The 15,682-nt window shown below is 39.6% G+C and overlaps 1 long non-coding RNA gene across 1 annotated transcript; it reads right to left on the minus strand.

Annotated features, from left to right (window-relative positions):
• Positions 1–910: 910 nt before the first annotated feature.
• LOC127533394 (uncharacterized) lies at positions 911–4,745 on the minus strand. The gene is made up of 3 exons (XR_007941134.1): positions 4,659–4,745; positions 4,512–4,569; positions 911–2,402 (listed from the first exon to the last, which is right to left on the minus strand). It is a non-coding gene; the product is annotated as an uncharacterized LOC127533394 (long non-coding RNA).
• Between the last annotated feature and the right edge of the window lie 10,937 nt (positions 4,746–15,682).

Here is a 15,682-nt window from a genome sequence, read left to right on the forward strand (position 1 = left end):
GGGAACACCTGTCGCTGCTTCTGCACTGCTGGACTGCCCTAAAAGGAAAGAAGATGGAGAGGGAGGGGGAGGGCACTATCTGGTAGAGTCACTATATTATCAGAGTATCGACATGACAGGTCCAAAAAATTTTGGTCACGTGATCTATAGGCGCCATTTTGTTTCCTATTCATGAACGGTTTTCCTGTTAACGTTGTTTACACTGCAGAGAGTAAATTTAGGTCCTTTTTCGCTTCCTAAATACCTGAAAAATGATGGGCTGTTGTGCCTTTGGGTGCACAAATCGATCAGAGAAGGGATTCCACATGTTTAGATTTCCCAGTAATAGTGAAAGAAGGAAACTGTGGGAAAATAAAGTCCGGAGAGTGGGATGGAAACCGACTTCATCATCGTTTTTGTGCCAGGTTAGTCCCATGTATGCACTTTCATGTTTTGATGTATGGGTGAATGACAGATAGAAAAGTTTGATGTGATTTTAGGCAGTTGTGGTTATTTTGACTTTGACCATTTTCATGCATGGAGATGCATGAACCCCGTTAAACTTAAGTGGCCCGTATGTGCAAACGTATTTTGCTAAATTGACCGAAGCTGCAAACTTGATGATAGAAAGATTATACACCCATGGAAAGCTTAGATTCACATGAATCCACCGGTATAAACCACTTTCAGATGTGATTACCACAGCAGGTAACATAAACACATTTGTCCAACAAATAACGTAAACAGCAAAACTCACCTTTGAATCCTCATAACTAGTCACAGATGAAAATATTCCACAAAAAACAGCCATAATCCAACCTTGGACATCCAGACAAAACAAGCCAGTAAAATATTTTTTCCAAAACATGTCTTGAAATCAGTAAACGATCCACAAATAGCTAGCTTTTGTGAATGTGCACCTCGCGCTGCGCGTCCCATATTGAGTGAATGGAAACAAAATGGCTTCAAATCCCCAGTTGTCGCTACTCTGATAATATAGGGACTCTACTATCTAGGCCTGGCAGCAGCCAGCCTGACACTAATAAACAAATGCTGCTTGTCTACAAAAAATGCTCCATTTCTGACAATGCCAACTGTCGGAATGAACAGCCTTGGTGGAGTACTGCATTTGGAGTGCTTTTCCACTACAGCAGTGAGAGAGAACGGAAATATGAAAACAGGAGGTAGCTGGATGTTTTTTCAAGCTTCAACTGCAACGATTTAAATCTGTTACAAAGTACCAATGTTTGATTTCAGTGTGTTAAAATAGAAACTGTACATGTTGTGAAATATTTTGCTTTAGTTCTACCTGTCTGCTCAGTATTCAGTCCAGTGGATTAAAGGTCACATCTTATTTTCATCCTAAACATTATCTGTACAGCTCAAAAAAGCTTGAATTCTAGTCAGATGTTCTACTGTATGCTGTTGCTACTGAAAACCGAACATTAAAACATTTCACAGTGTTGAGTGTGTTTTTGAGACAGCAGACAGGCAACTTCTCTCAGTTAAAGCTGTTTATTCTGCAATGCCAAGTAGCTTGATATCAACAATTACACTTCAGAGGACTAGAATTAACAAAGGTGTTAATCTGAAGGCGTCTTCCCAGTAATGGATGCAGTATTCAGTATACAGAGTATATTTATGAAATGTGCTACAATCTCATTGGTCAAACTGGTGGAGAAGAGCCGTGGTTTAGACTTGGCTCTCTCTCGTTGGTGGACAGGCTTGTCCACATCTTGTCACCATACAATCCTCCAATGAATCATCAGTTTCTGATAACCTGAAAGAGAAAGGAATCCCTCCCTACAATGACTGATAGATGTGTTTGTGTCTTTGTGTCTTCATTAGTAGTCATAGCCTAAGGATACAGTCTTATGTCGTTACTTATGGTCTTCCTGTTAAAGTTGTATGACAGTGCTCCCATTGCTTTGGGTGACGCATGCCTCCAATCATTTGCACTTTATCAGTTTTATGTTCTTTTACATGAGCTTCAAAACAAGTGCATCCTTCAATCAGTAGTAGCTGGTATGTGTGAGCATGCAGCGAGTGTCCATGAGAGTGTGTGTGTCTGCAGTGTGTGTTCATGTGTCTGATGTGTCTTGAGTGTAAGCTGGTGTGCTTTGTCCTCTGTTTGACCTGCTACTATTCAACTTTGTTTCTTCCCATTTCACATAGTGTGAGATAAAGTTTGAGACCCTCCCGTCTTACACAGGTCAACACAACTCTTTTATTTAGCACATAATGCCATGTGTAAATCAGCATTAAGCCAGCAGTATGTTTAATAGAAGCAATAAAAATAATAAATCCGAGCAAAATGTATCCAGTTCCATCACTTCCTGCGCAGCATCATTTTCCACTGTGATGTTTTGCTGTCACTACTTTCTGTTTCCATCAGGTCAGTCCAGTCTGTGATTTCACTGCATCTGTAGAAAGTGAAAAATGATTTGAGAGATTTTTCCCAAAACTGTGACGATGCACTTTCTAATGGTTGGTCATTTTGATTAATTTAATGTGATCTGCATGAAAAAATTAATTTTCATTCAAAAATAAGGAGATTTCTAAGTGACCCTAAACTTTTGAATGGTTGTGTATATAAAGACATAAATAAAACTCAATAGAGCATATATTGATGGGATGTGTAAGTCTGAATTATTCTGGTCCGTATCGGATCTTACAACTGCGACCAGTGACCCCTGGTTGGCTTTTAAATATAAATGAATGTAACGAGTCAGTCTTTTGAACGGCTCTTTGAAAGGAACGGCTCCTCAAGATCTGACTCCTTCAAAGAGCCATAAATCCCATCTCTAGTGGCAGCAGCCTTCTCCATCGATTCCTTCTCTCAGCAGGTGAGTGTGTGGCATGGTATGTGGGCAGGTGTTGTCAATCCAATCAGCAAGGTTTGGTGTGCTGGCAGGTGATACTGATAACACAGACTACTCCTGTTCCCATAAAGCCAGGCTCCGCACACAACTCAGTGCCAGACTGTCAAAAAACCTTGTCCTGAACCACCTGTCAGCCAAGCCACCTGGATTCCTCTGCACACCTCACTTGGCTCATGAAACCTGGACCTCACACACTGTGTTCCTGCCGCCTGAATCAACACTCCCACTGGTCAAGTATCTTTACGCTGCAGCACTTGTCCATCACCCCATCAATTACACCACCCCAGCCTGCCATGCTCCGTTTCCCATTCTCTGTTCTCTCCCTCCAATCAAGTCCATCCATCCATTATCTATTCACAGCTTAATCCTCATTAGACTCATGGGGGGATGGAGTCTATCCCAGCTGACTTGGGGCGAAGGCAGGAGACACCTGGACAGGTCACCAGTCTATCACAGGACTACATATAGAGATAAACACTCACATTAACCTCAGCATGTTTTTGGAATGTGGGAGGAAGCCAGAGTTTTATAAGTTCCCTGCTGAATTGCTGAGTTTGTGTAGTTCATTTTGTTGCCTGTGCTTCGTAGTTAATCAGTGAGTCTGTCCTCATGTTCTAGTGTTCTGTCCATTGTTGCTAGTATTATTCATCCAATTAGTGGCCTCAGTTATCTTTTATCTCTGCTTAGTTCTTGTTTTCCTGGCTTTTAAATATGGTTTGTTGTATAATTTCTGAGTGTAAAATAAAATCTTTAATTCTTTGTTACATCGGTCTGTCAGGTTTCATTCTCTGTGGCTCCGTAACATAGAGAGAGAGATTATTGGAGTGTTTCAGCATTCAAACCCATCGTTACAAAGATTAATGCACATTTAGGATATCAATGGTGCCAAAATCCAACACTGGTCTACAGAGATGTAGAAATCAGTGATCTGATCTGATGAGTCATCTTTCACCAGATTCACAACGTGTGTGAGTTAAGGTGAGGTGTACATTCAGAAAACCGTACAGACATGTACTGACCCCAACATGAGGGGATCTGGTGGCTCTGTTGTGCTTTGGGGGGCATTTTGCTGACATGGTTTGGGTCCACTTGTTCACTTAAAGGCAAGAGTCACTGCAAATCAATACAAAGTGGCTCTGAGTGATCACCTTTGTCCTGTGAGGAAACATTTGTATCCTGAAGGCAGTGGTCTCTAACAGACTGACAATGTTCCCTTAAACAGAGCACAAGGGCTCAATGAATGGTTTGATGAAAATGATGTGAATCTTATTCTGTGGCTTTCACAGTCACCAGATCTCAACCCATCTGAACACTGACAGGAGATTTTGAAGTGATGTGCTCGGCAGCACCATGATCAAAATGTTGAAACTTTTTTTTGAAAGGATGACGATCGTCTTCCAGTGAAGTCCCAGAGACCCAGTCGATGCCAATGATTGAAGCCAAGGAGCTCTGAAAGGTGTCTGACAGCATGTAGGAACCCAAGACCCCACCACAACACTTTATGATGCTTTTTCATTTCATTTGCCCCCTGTCGGTTAAAAATTACCTCACATGGTGCAAAATGACTGAATATGAATTTATAGGCCAAGATATTTGAACCAAACTATACATTACATTCTATACATGTGGCTTGATGTTTCTCTCTCTCACCTCTATCATCTCCACCACTTCATTTGATTCAACTTCATGGCTAGAGGACATCTTCTTCCTGGAAACCAAAATCAAAGAAATCAAAGCTTTAAAATAAATCTTTGAAAGGGAAGGTAAAGACTGCTTATGGATTTGAAGTTGTTTTACCTCATCCACACAATCAAAAGAAGCAGAGGAATCAGACTCAAGACCACCAAAGTTAACCTGATGACATTTGGTATTAAAGCTGTTTTCCCTAAAATGAAGATATATTGATATGAGTGCTATTGTATCTGCATCAGCTTTTTAAATGACATTGTAAGTTAATCAGACAGTCTTTGGATCGTCTTTAGTGAGAGTAACGGCAGAAAAGATTCAAGAAATTCTCTCTAGGAATGTTGTTTTAAAGTGTTGATTTGCGCTTTCATGAACATCAAAAAACATGTAGAGTTAAATGGAAAAACTTACCTGCCATAGTCAGATATAAGGTGGAGTTATGACGCCCTCTTGTGTTCTGAGCTACACAGTAATAATTCCCACTGTGTTCAGCTCTGAAGTCAGTCATGGTGAAGGTCTGTCCTGAATGAAGTGGTGAGTCTTCATTCTCCTTGTACCAGGTGTAAGTAGCTGCTGGGTTAGCATCACTGCTGCAGGTCAGATTCACTGAACTTCCCTCCATTATCTCAGCAGATGGACTCACTGACACAGAGGGAAGCTTTGGAGCATCTGGAGGACAAAGGAGAGACAATCTTATAAGTCTATAAATTACTGACCTCTATATGTTTCAACACTGTGCTAAACTTTCTCAGGTAGGCTCCAATAGTGGATTAATCTCTTTACACCAAAGTTTTTTTTAAATTTAGCAGCCACTATCACGATGAGTGGATTAATTCAAAACTGTCAGGACGTTAATCAGGGGCGTCGCTCGGTTTTTTTAGGATGGGGGGCTTAGCCCCCAGGTGATGCACAGGATGTGAGCGAACGTTTAATTTCACAAACAGCTAACAAAAACTGAGAAATTGCTTTTCCACTTTTAGATTTAGATTTATTCAGAGACATTTTACTGTGTAAATGTGGCCATGACTTTTGTTCACAACACAATAATTCAGGGCTGCCAACTTGTGACCAGACCTGAGAGTGAGATTTGGTTTGTGTGTGATGCTGATGGGGGGTCTGGGGGCCCTCCCCCCCAAAATTTTGAAAATTACTGATCCTATTTCCTGCATTCTGGTGTATTTTAAGAGCATATTGTTAAAATCTTATTATACAGATGACATTAATGGACAATAAGAAAACATTGAGCTTAAACAAAGCAGAAAAAAACAGAGCAACAGCAGGCTCCAATGCACACTCAACAGCTCCAAGTTGACCACATCAGCCAACTAAACAATAAAAAATGCTTAAGCAAAAACAAATCATATCTTCATAACTTAAATTATTCATTCACTGAACAGAATTACAATCAGACACTAAACTCTGTCCCACAAGAGCAGGGTGACATGAAGTAAAATCAGGACTAAATGAATAACTTATTACAGTTTTTCTCAATTGCTAAAACACTAAACCCCACTGTCTGAACCAAATTCTCAGTTGCCTGAACCGACTTCCGCCAAGGAGGTTATGTGACACCTGGCATTTGTGTCTGTCTGTCTGTCTGTCTGTTAGCAAGATAACTCAAAAACGCCTGGGCAGATTCAGATGAAATTTTCAGGGGATGTAGACTATGGTAAGAGGAAGAGCTGATTTAATTTTGGTGGCAATCTGGAAAGGATCCTGGATTCTGGATCACTTTGAATTTTTTAGTATGTGGTTTAGTATGCGGTCCAAAATATGACATAAACATCATAGGTTGGTATGTCGTCCAAAAAATTGGAACAAGGTGTCCAGATAGCTCAACTGGTTAAGAAGGTGATTCATAAACAGAACTGTGTCAGAGATGCAGGTTTGATTCCACCTCATGATCCTTTACTGCATGGGTTTCCTGTTTTCCTCTCTATCCTTGGCGGAGGTCTGCACTCTCTGAGTGCTTTTCTAGTTGAATCAGTCACTCTTTTGGCAAAACCATAAGCACTTTTCACCTGTTTAGACACATCTTGTCAACACATTGTCATTGTGATGCACCTGTGTTGCATAATGGTGAGCACAGGTGGAAAAAGTCAAACACAGTTAAAGCTCAGGCGTCACCGGTTGAACACAACTCAAAATTGATCACACTTGTGGCTAATGATGTGAGAGCACATATAAGCCAAAGCACTGGTTTGTGAGGCACAACAATGGACAGAAATCTAAGAAGAGGAGCATGGATACGGCATGCCAGGGTTTTTTCCCCCCGTTGCCTGGCCAGAGAAAGTGTGTCCTGTGATGTAGATGAAGTCCTGTGGCCTGACCTAGTACGGAGAAATGATGCTGTGGCAGAGTAATGCACTTCTTTTCTTTGTACTTCATTTATATATTTTTGTGCTTTATTTTTACATACAAGTGTTACATGTAAATGCACAGGATTTCTGTTTTTTTTGCAATTTCTTTTTTCTATGTACAAGTGTTACAAATGCCCAGGTATTGTTTTGCAACATGCATTTAGCCTAAATAAACATTTATTTCTACCGCTTCATGTCCTGAGCATTGTGTTTTCCTTTTTTCTATGTAGTGTTTAGTGACTGCTCAGTAGAGTATTTAATTTAGATTGACTTGAGGCATGATTTGACAGCATAGTTCAGTTTTGAGCACAGATTGAACTGTTTTGGGGTGAAAGTTTGGTTTTTGCAAGAAGATTCAGAGGTTTTGTGAATGTAGCTTGAAAATTGGGTTTTGTGTTCACAGTTTAGGGAAAAGTAGAGCAGCTTTCCAGGAATATGTCTTAGCAATCGAGAAAAACTGTAATTACATGGGACCTTCTGCTTTTAGTTTGGGGGCTGGAGCTAACTTATTGTTACTATCAGCAGTGATGAATACTTACTCTCCTGAAAACATTTCATATATCCATTCTTGTTCACATTCTTCTCCTATGGCTGCTCTAGTCGGTTCTGTGTGCTCCTCCCGGTAAACACATGCTGCAGGGACCGAGAGCAGCCTAGGTTGCAGGGTAAACGTGGACTGGATTTCAGTGATGTGGGCTTGCTCTATAAGAACAAGTGGAATAGACTGGATAAGGACGCACTGACTGCGTCTCTCGCAGCTGACGTAACGGCGAAACTACACAAGTCAAGGACGTAGTAAATCGATGACCTTCTGTACTACATTCCACAAGAAGAACATGATACCAGCAGTAAAATATGGTGGTGGTGGTGTGATGGTTGGAGGACCTGGACTGTTTATTACCACTGATGGAACCATGAATTCTGCTCTCCACCAGGAAATCCTCCTGGAGAATATCCACCATCAGTTCAGGATCTAAAGCTCAATGCAAATGGGTTCTGCAGCAAAACAATTACCCAAAACACACAAGGACGTCCCCCTCTGAGTGGCTCAAAAAGAACTAAATGAAGGTTCTGGAGTGTCTAAGTTAAAGTCTGGACTTCAGTGTCAGTGAGATGCTGTGGCAAGACCTTAAAAGACAGTTCATGATGAAAACCATCTAATGTGACTGAATTAAAACTATTCTGCAGAGAAGAGTGGGCCAAAATTCCTCCATGGTGATGTAAAAGACAGATCACAAGCTGCAACAAATGTTTAACTGCAGTCATTGCTACCAAGAGTGGGCCAACCAGGGGTTCGGTTCAGGGGGGCAATTACTTTTCACTGGGTTTATACTGGTTCTCAATACATCTTCAGTAAATCATCATTTAAAAATTGCATTTTGTTCTTTGTGAGTTATCTCTAAATATTAGTTTGAATATCTGGAACTTTTAAGGGTGAGAAACATGCAAAAATAGAAAAGCACTGTATGCAATATCCTATTTAATCCATTTAATGTTGTTTTTTCAGAGGATGAGAGGTACAGCTGAATGTTTACTTTTCAGTTCTATTTGCGCCAGATATTTATAGAGGCTGGGTTAGCATTACTGCTACAGACCAGGTTCACTGAGCTCTTTACAAGAAGGACTCAGAGAAAAGGAAGAGGCATTCAGAGGATCTGGTGGCATTGTGTTAACAGATATTATTCAAAGGTAATGGTAAATTGATACTGTCAGTATTTAAATGATATCCTCTAAAAGTGTTCAGGCAAACTGGATGGTTTGAATCAGAGCTCTGAGCTCAGGTCAGAAATCATTTCCTGGTTAAGAAGATGAACAGGTTCAATAGATTCAATCAGTTATTTTCAAATTAGCTGCTGTACTCACATTTCACATCAATACCAAAGTCTCCAGATGTCCTCTTGCCCAGCACATTCTCCACTGTACAGTAATAGAGTCCAGAGTCTGAGGACTGGATGGAGCTGAAGATAAGCTGTGACTCATTACTGAGAGATTGAAGGGCTGGATTTCCATTCCTCCTGTACCAGGTGTAAGTAGCTGCTGGGTTAGCATCACTGCTGCAGGTCAGAGTCACTGAACTTCCCTCCATTATCTCAGCAGATGGACTCACTGACACAGAGGGAAGCTTTGGAGCATCTGGAGGAGATTTGGACAGACAGACGACACAATATAAATGAAAATTAAACATGAAATACATGAATTACATCCACTTCTGCTGTTGTGGCAGTACTTTTGTTTTTCAGATTTACCACTATGAAGCTGAGGACCATTTGTCTGTCATGAATAAATCTTCAAAATTGTTTTATTAACTCCAACTGAGTGCAACGAGCTGTCAGGCTGAAAATAACAAAAATCTTTTTGCAGAAACATAACTGAGAAGCAAGAACATGCAACGTTCTGTATGTGTGTCTATGTAACTGGATTATATTTGAAAATGTTGTAGAACAAAATGTATCCAAATATTGCTTTTCTTACAGTGGTTTTACTGATAGTTTAGCTCTAAATTACATAAATATTTATACAGTACCGTTCAAAAGTTCACTTAGAAATGTCCTTATTTTTGAAAGAAGGCTGTTTTTGTTAATGAAGATAACATTAAATGAAACAGAAACACAGTCTAGACATTGTTAATGTGGAAAATGACTATTCTAGCTGGAAACAGCTGATTTTTAATGGAATATCTCCATAGGGGTCCAGAGGAACATTTCCAGCAACCATCACTCCTGTGTTCTAATGCTACATTGTGTTAGCTAATGGTGTTGAAAGGCTAACTGATGATTAGAAAACCCTTGTTCAATTATGTTAAGACATAAATAAAAGCGTGACTTTTCATGGAAAACATGAAATTGTCTGGATGACCCCAAGCTTTTGAACAGTAATGTATGTCTGTATTAGGATCTACAAACGTTCAAGGTGGTTACATCTGGAATTTTAATTGCACTGTAATGTTGGTATGAATGTGTATTTTACTTTTTCGGTGCATGATGTAGCGATATTGCCTTATTAAACGTTAATTTAATAAGTATGCACTCGTTGATTGTAGTTTATTAATCGGGGCACCACTCTACAAAAGTAGAGAAATAACTGATAATGGATTAATTCAGTTGAACAGTCTAATATCTGAATGTCGAGAATCCTCGAAAAACATTGACCCCAGTCAATACATATAAACGCAAAAGAGACTGTAATTTTGGTCTAAATGAAAGATATTTATTGACTAAAACTAATAACAAAACAGTGATTAATACAATAATAAGTATCATGGTGTTTGTGTGTGGGATAATAAGTGTGTGTGGGTGATAATAGGTGTGTGTGTGTGTGTGTGTGTGTGTGTGTGTGTGTGTGTGTGTGTGTGTGTGTGTGTGTGTGTGTGTGTGTGTGTGTGTGTGTGTGTGTGTGTGTGTGTGTGTGTGTGTGTGTTAATTATTCAGATTTGCATTTCTAACTAGGATTATGGACTGAGTAATCAGACCGCTGAAGGTATGACGAGATGATTCATAATTTGGAAAATGAACGACTGATAAGTGACTAAATGGAGTTATTAAAAGGAAGATTTTGGAAGCTATTTAAGGAAGATTTCAAGCTATTTTGAGACGTCAACCCAATAATTCAGATCACACCAATGCGTTTGCTGGCTTACTTTGTTGGAGAATGGCTGCTCAGAGGTCTGGCTGGGACAGCGTTGCCTTGAACGGACCTGACTATACGGGTCGGCGGATTCCCCGGCCGTGAAGTCTGTCGCTATGGCAACGTCTTGGCATCCTGCCTGCTGATGCTTTTGAGCGCCTCTGGTTCGGTTCGGGCCACCTGGGTGGATCTCAGTAGATGGTGGAGAGAATGCCAGAACAGTTCGTCCTTCTTTTGGGGTTGACTTGACCGAAAAATAGCTTGATAAACAAAAAGGTAGGCTCTCGTTCTATGTCGGCAGGTTTAGCTGGAAAAAGTAGCAGACCTGTGACCGGAGCCGCTGCACAACGGGAAGAATAAAACTGGAACGGGATCAAATTGGCTCTTGATCAAAGATCGTCAGCAAACAAAAAAATGTAGCTCTATTTGTTCAGGTAGTGAGCGAAGATATCTATTCTTTGATTAAAAGAAAAATGATTAAGAGTCGTGGTTAGCAGAGGCCCGCTCTGTAACCAGGATAAGCTTAGAGTAAATAGGAAAAAAAAGGAAAAGGCGCCAAAGGAAAAACAAAAGAATTGCTCGGACTTAGTTTCGGATAGGGAGTTACAATGCAAGAGAAAAGGAAGAATCATAAGAGACAGAGAAACGTAAAAATGGCTGGTTTTAAGGATTTTCTCTGAGAAGGGGCGTGGAAGGGTTGGCTGAAGCGCGCCTTCCTTTGAATCTGGGGGCCTCCCACTTTGGGCTCAGAGGGGAGAGACGAAACCGGATCAAATAAAAATTAAAAAATATTAAAACGCCCAAAAGAACGATCTGTTTACTCCTCCACAGTCCTTACAATATATTTTAAACAATCAAAGATAAAATAAAACTAAATATACAAGCTAATCTAAGAATATGTGAGTTCTAGTTTCTATTTATATGTTTGTGTGCATTCTAATGGTTATTATATGTATCACAGTGAAAACATGGTAACATACGTTCATACAAGGTGGAATAAAACAGTTTTCCACGTCTTTGAAACCTGAATAAAGCAAAGTTTTATAGTTAATACAGTGAAAACCTCGATAATGTCCTGGCATTCCGACATCAAAAGGTGGCAATGTTGAGCTGTGGAAGCAAATGAATTAGAAAGACAAGGAACCATAAGTTCCCTAACTTTTGATTTAAACCAGGTAGAAAAACGGGAGTTGGTTCAAAATGCATGTTGACATCTCACTATATCTTTTGTAAACACAGAATAACAAAATACATTTCTGAGACATGAGTTTTAGAAGTTCTGTGACTGGACAAAGGAGAAAGTCTCTGCCAGCCTCTCAGAGGTGAGAGCAGGTCATTAGAATATTTTCGACTCTTGTTTATCTGATGGCAGACAGGGAAAGGAGCAGAGATCCAGCTGAGAGGACACTTAGTTCATCAAAGCAGTTCTGTCGGTGTGGACCACAAATATTTAAATGGTAATTAAATTTAAAGGTGTTAACAGTTCTCTGCAAAAGTCTGTATGTGAAATTAGAAATACACGAAAGCATACATGTCCCAATTTAATACAGAAATAGTGATAGTCTGCAAAAAGGAGTCTCTTAAGCAATGTCAGAGATCGTCATAAATATGAATCTAGGGTGTCCTGGTGGAAGGTACGGATCACATCTGGGATGATACAGGGCTCTCTCTGGCCATAAAAAGGCACTTTGCGTGTTTTCTTAGGTCTTTGAGAGAGAGACTTTGATGTTATCTGTGAGAGAGAATCTCCTGTGGAATGTTTGGCCACTTAAACCTGAAGGTCTGCCTACAATGATGACGTAAACTTACACACTTCAGGAGATCTGTGTTGCTCGTGTGTTTTCAGAGCACAAGAGATTCTGTCTCTAAGATCAAACTGGTCTTCAAAAGAAAATGTCACCACATTCATTTTCCATTCATTCTTAAACCAGACGTAGGAATGACCAGATGGAGTGCAGCTGCTGAGACACTTCAGTTGTAAACGAGTGTCACTCTGAGAGTCTGATATTCTGGTCACATGAACCTGGAGAGCTGGATGTGATACAAAGGAACCAAACTTAGCATCTTAGCTTTGCATCATAATAAACATGTTCAGTGTTGTGGTTAAATGTACCAAACTGGTGTATTTACATGTGTTTGTGTTTGTCATTACCTGTGACAGTCAGAGTTGTTCCATGTAAATCACTGCCCCATTCTTCCTCTGATGTTTTGAATTTGAAGCGATATTCAGCAGAATCAGTTTCTCTCAGGTCTCTGATTGTCAGTCTGGAGCCTCTGCTCCATGTAGAGACCTGAACTCGACTTACATACTGGGAGTCTTTGCTGATGTCCTCAGGTTCATATGAATTCAACCACCGATGACTTTGTTGAGGACTAAACCAAAATGATGATGTGGTAGATTCATAACTTTGATAAGTGCAAGAAATGACCACTGTTGATCCTCTGACAGCACAGATTCTTCTGTCATTGTAGGTCACTTTGTTGCAGGATTGGTCATAGACACCTGAAAGATTTTTTTTCAATATTGTCAAGAAAACTGTAGTTTTCACTGCAGTACTTCACAGCTGTTGTGACCTCTGACCTATGGTCATTCCATATCACATAGACAAAGATGGTTGCACCACCATCTCAGATTGTCTTCATTTTTAGTTATTCTGCAGAAGGATAAAAATGATTGAGAAACCCAAAGTTACAGCCTCACAGGCCCACTGGTTTTCATTTTACAGTCTGTTGAAGAGGAAGGTCCTTAATTTTTAAAATCCGTCATTTTTTGATGATTTCAAACCCTAAAAATTCAGGAAGTACTCAATATATCTTCCTCAAATTTTAAAGTTCTGATGCATAAAATAAAGTGGTCAGACAAGTGTTATGATGAAAATCTGTTGAGGCACAACCATTTAAAAAGTGCATAAGATTACAATAAGCTCCAAAATGAAATGCATTTATTAAGTACTTAACATTACTCTGCTGGGTCAGGATAGGTCAGATTTTGTTGTATGGGTCATAAGCAATTCTTTGATACATTTAAGGGACACTAAATGTGCCTAGGGAGGGCTAGGGAAGCTGTCAATCACAGGTCGTTTGCCTGAATTCACCATATTTAGGCTGAAATTACTCCATGTGGACAAGGTGGCACATTTTTGAAATTTTGTAGGTTTCAAGATACACATGAAACCTTGTAGAAAAAGATAAAATGAACTTTGGTTCTTGCTGTATTCATTCTCCACAGCTTATACCAATAAGGACGTTTTTCTCTTTCAGGTGGTGCTGGAAACATAGTGAACAAATCATATATGCTCTTATGTTTTAGTTAGTGAACCAGGTGACACTACAGAATCCACAGCTGAGTCAGAAGACATATCCCCTGGGCAGTACGGAGCATGTCTATATGATGGCCAGTGGTGGCTTGGCAATGTCAAGTCACATTCCTCAGAGCATGATGATTTTGAAGTACAATTTTTGCACCCGCATGGACCAGTCAAGTCCTTTTACTGGCCAAAACATACGGATGAGTGCTGGGTGCCCAAAGAACATATCCTGTGTGTTGTCCCAGTGCCTGATGCAGTTGGTTTAGGGAGGTGTTATAGGTTTCCTGATGCAAGCATTTTGAAGAGAGTTGAGGACTTGTGGAGATCAAAGTCAAAAATGTTGTCTAAATAACTTCCATGTCTCTAATATGTTTAATTTAGTGACATTTGATTGTCTAGGTTGTGTTTAGGTTGTAATTTGTAAGAAACCACCAGCTAGTCAAAAATGTTTCTCCCTGTACACTTTGTGCCTCATTTTCAAGATGTTGACAAGCAGAACCAAAGTTCTTTTGTAGTTTTTTTTAAAGTTAAGATAAAGATTAAAAATTTTTCTAAGTCTGAAACTTGTACAACCTTGTCAACAATCTGAAATTTTAGTTCAAAAATAGTCATTTTTTGCTAACGACCACTGTTTGAGACATTATTGCAAGGTTGTGTATAACATTTTCAGTACTAGTCATGCTTTGATACTTACTTTATGTTGTATTCTACCAAACTGAACCATTTTTGAGGACCAAATGATCTCTCTTGACCAGGAAATGCCAATATGAAAACCTCGTCTGAAGATTTCTTTCACATATTGAGAGGTCTGGTAAATATAGGAGACATATACCTTGCTTGAAGCTCAAAATATTATGTACTATATACATACTTTTAGTCCTGAAGATTTCAAGCAGATATCTTGAGAGGTTCCTGAGATATAAAGTTGTGAAAACTGAAAAAAATTTCAGACAGAAACTTAAAAACATGACCCTTGCCCCTTTGTGGGCCTGTAGAACCATGAGGATTGGGTTTAGGACCTCAAAATTTTGGCTTTCCCAATGAAATGTACCAAAGAATGGTACAAAAAATATGAAGCAATTTTGAGGTGGTGGGTGCACCCACTTTTCTGGATTTTTGTCTATTTGGTATGGAATGACCCCCATGTAAAAGATATATGAGGGAGTTAGAAGCAGAGTGGTCCAACCCACAACTGAGTTTTATATCATTTCTGTAATATTTATGGTCTAGACTTTAGACTTCAGCAGCAAAGTGGTCCAACCCACAACCCAAATACAGTGTTACAGTGGAATGTTAGATCATTCCTGAAAACACAAAACTTTGAATCCATTTTTTGTCAAAAACTACAGAAAGATTGTTAGACCACTCTGCTTCCAAACCCGCCATATGAAGTCATTGAACAGCACATGAACTAAAATGTTGAAAAAATTGTGAGTTGAAAATTATGGAGTAAAAAACTCACAGATTGAAGCTGAAGGGAAATCCTCAAATCCTCTTCGAGCACAAGAAATGCTGTCTGTGTTCTGAATGTCTCCAGAATGAGAATGTGTTGCTATCCCAATATCACGTCCATTTTTGTACCAGACGTAGGTAGAATGATCAGGTAAAAGACAGTCACTGTGACATGTCAGTCTTTTCCAGCTGGAATATGAGACCATCTGTACACGCAGATCTGTAAAGAAAAAACAGGAAGAGTTTTTATGAAAAAAATATCAACACAGACATGCAAATGAATAAGAAATTTATGTCGTCATTTTGCAGATGCTGGAAATAATTGACATATCAACCTGTGACAGATAAAGTGACTCCAGTTGGACTACTATAACTTCCTTCAGGTGGGTTT

Source organism: Acanthochromis polyacanthus, chromosome 3, assembly GCF_021347895.1.
Source record: "Acanthochromis polyacanthus isolate Apoly-LR-REF ecotype Palm Island chromosome 3, KAUST_Apoly_ChrSc, whole genome shotgun sequence".
Taxonomy (NCBI): domain Eukaryota; kingdom Metazoa; phylum Chordata; class Actinopteri; family Pomacentridae; genus Acanthochromis; species Acanthochromis polyacanthus.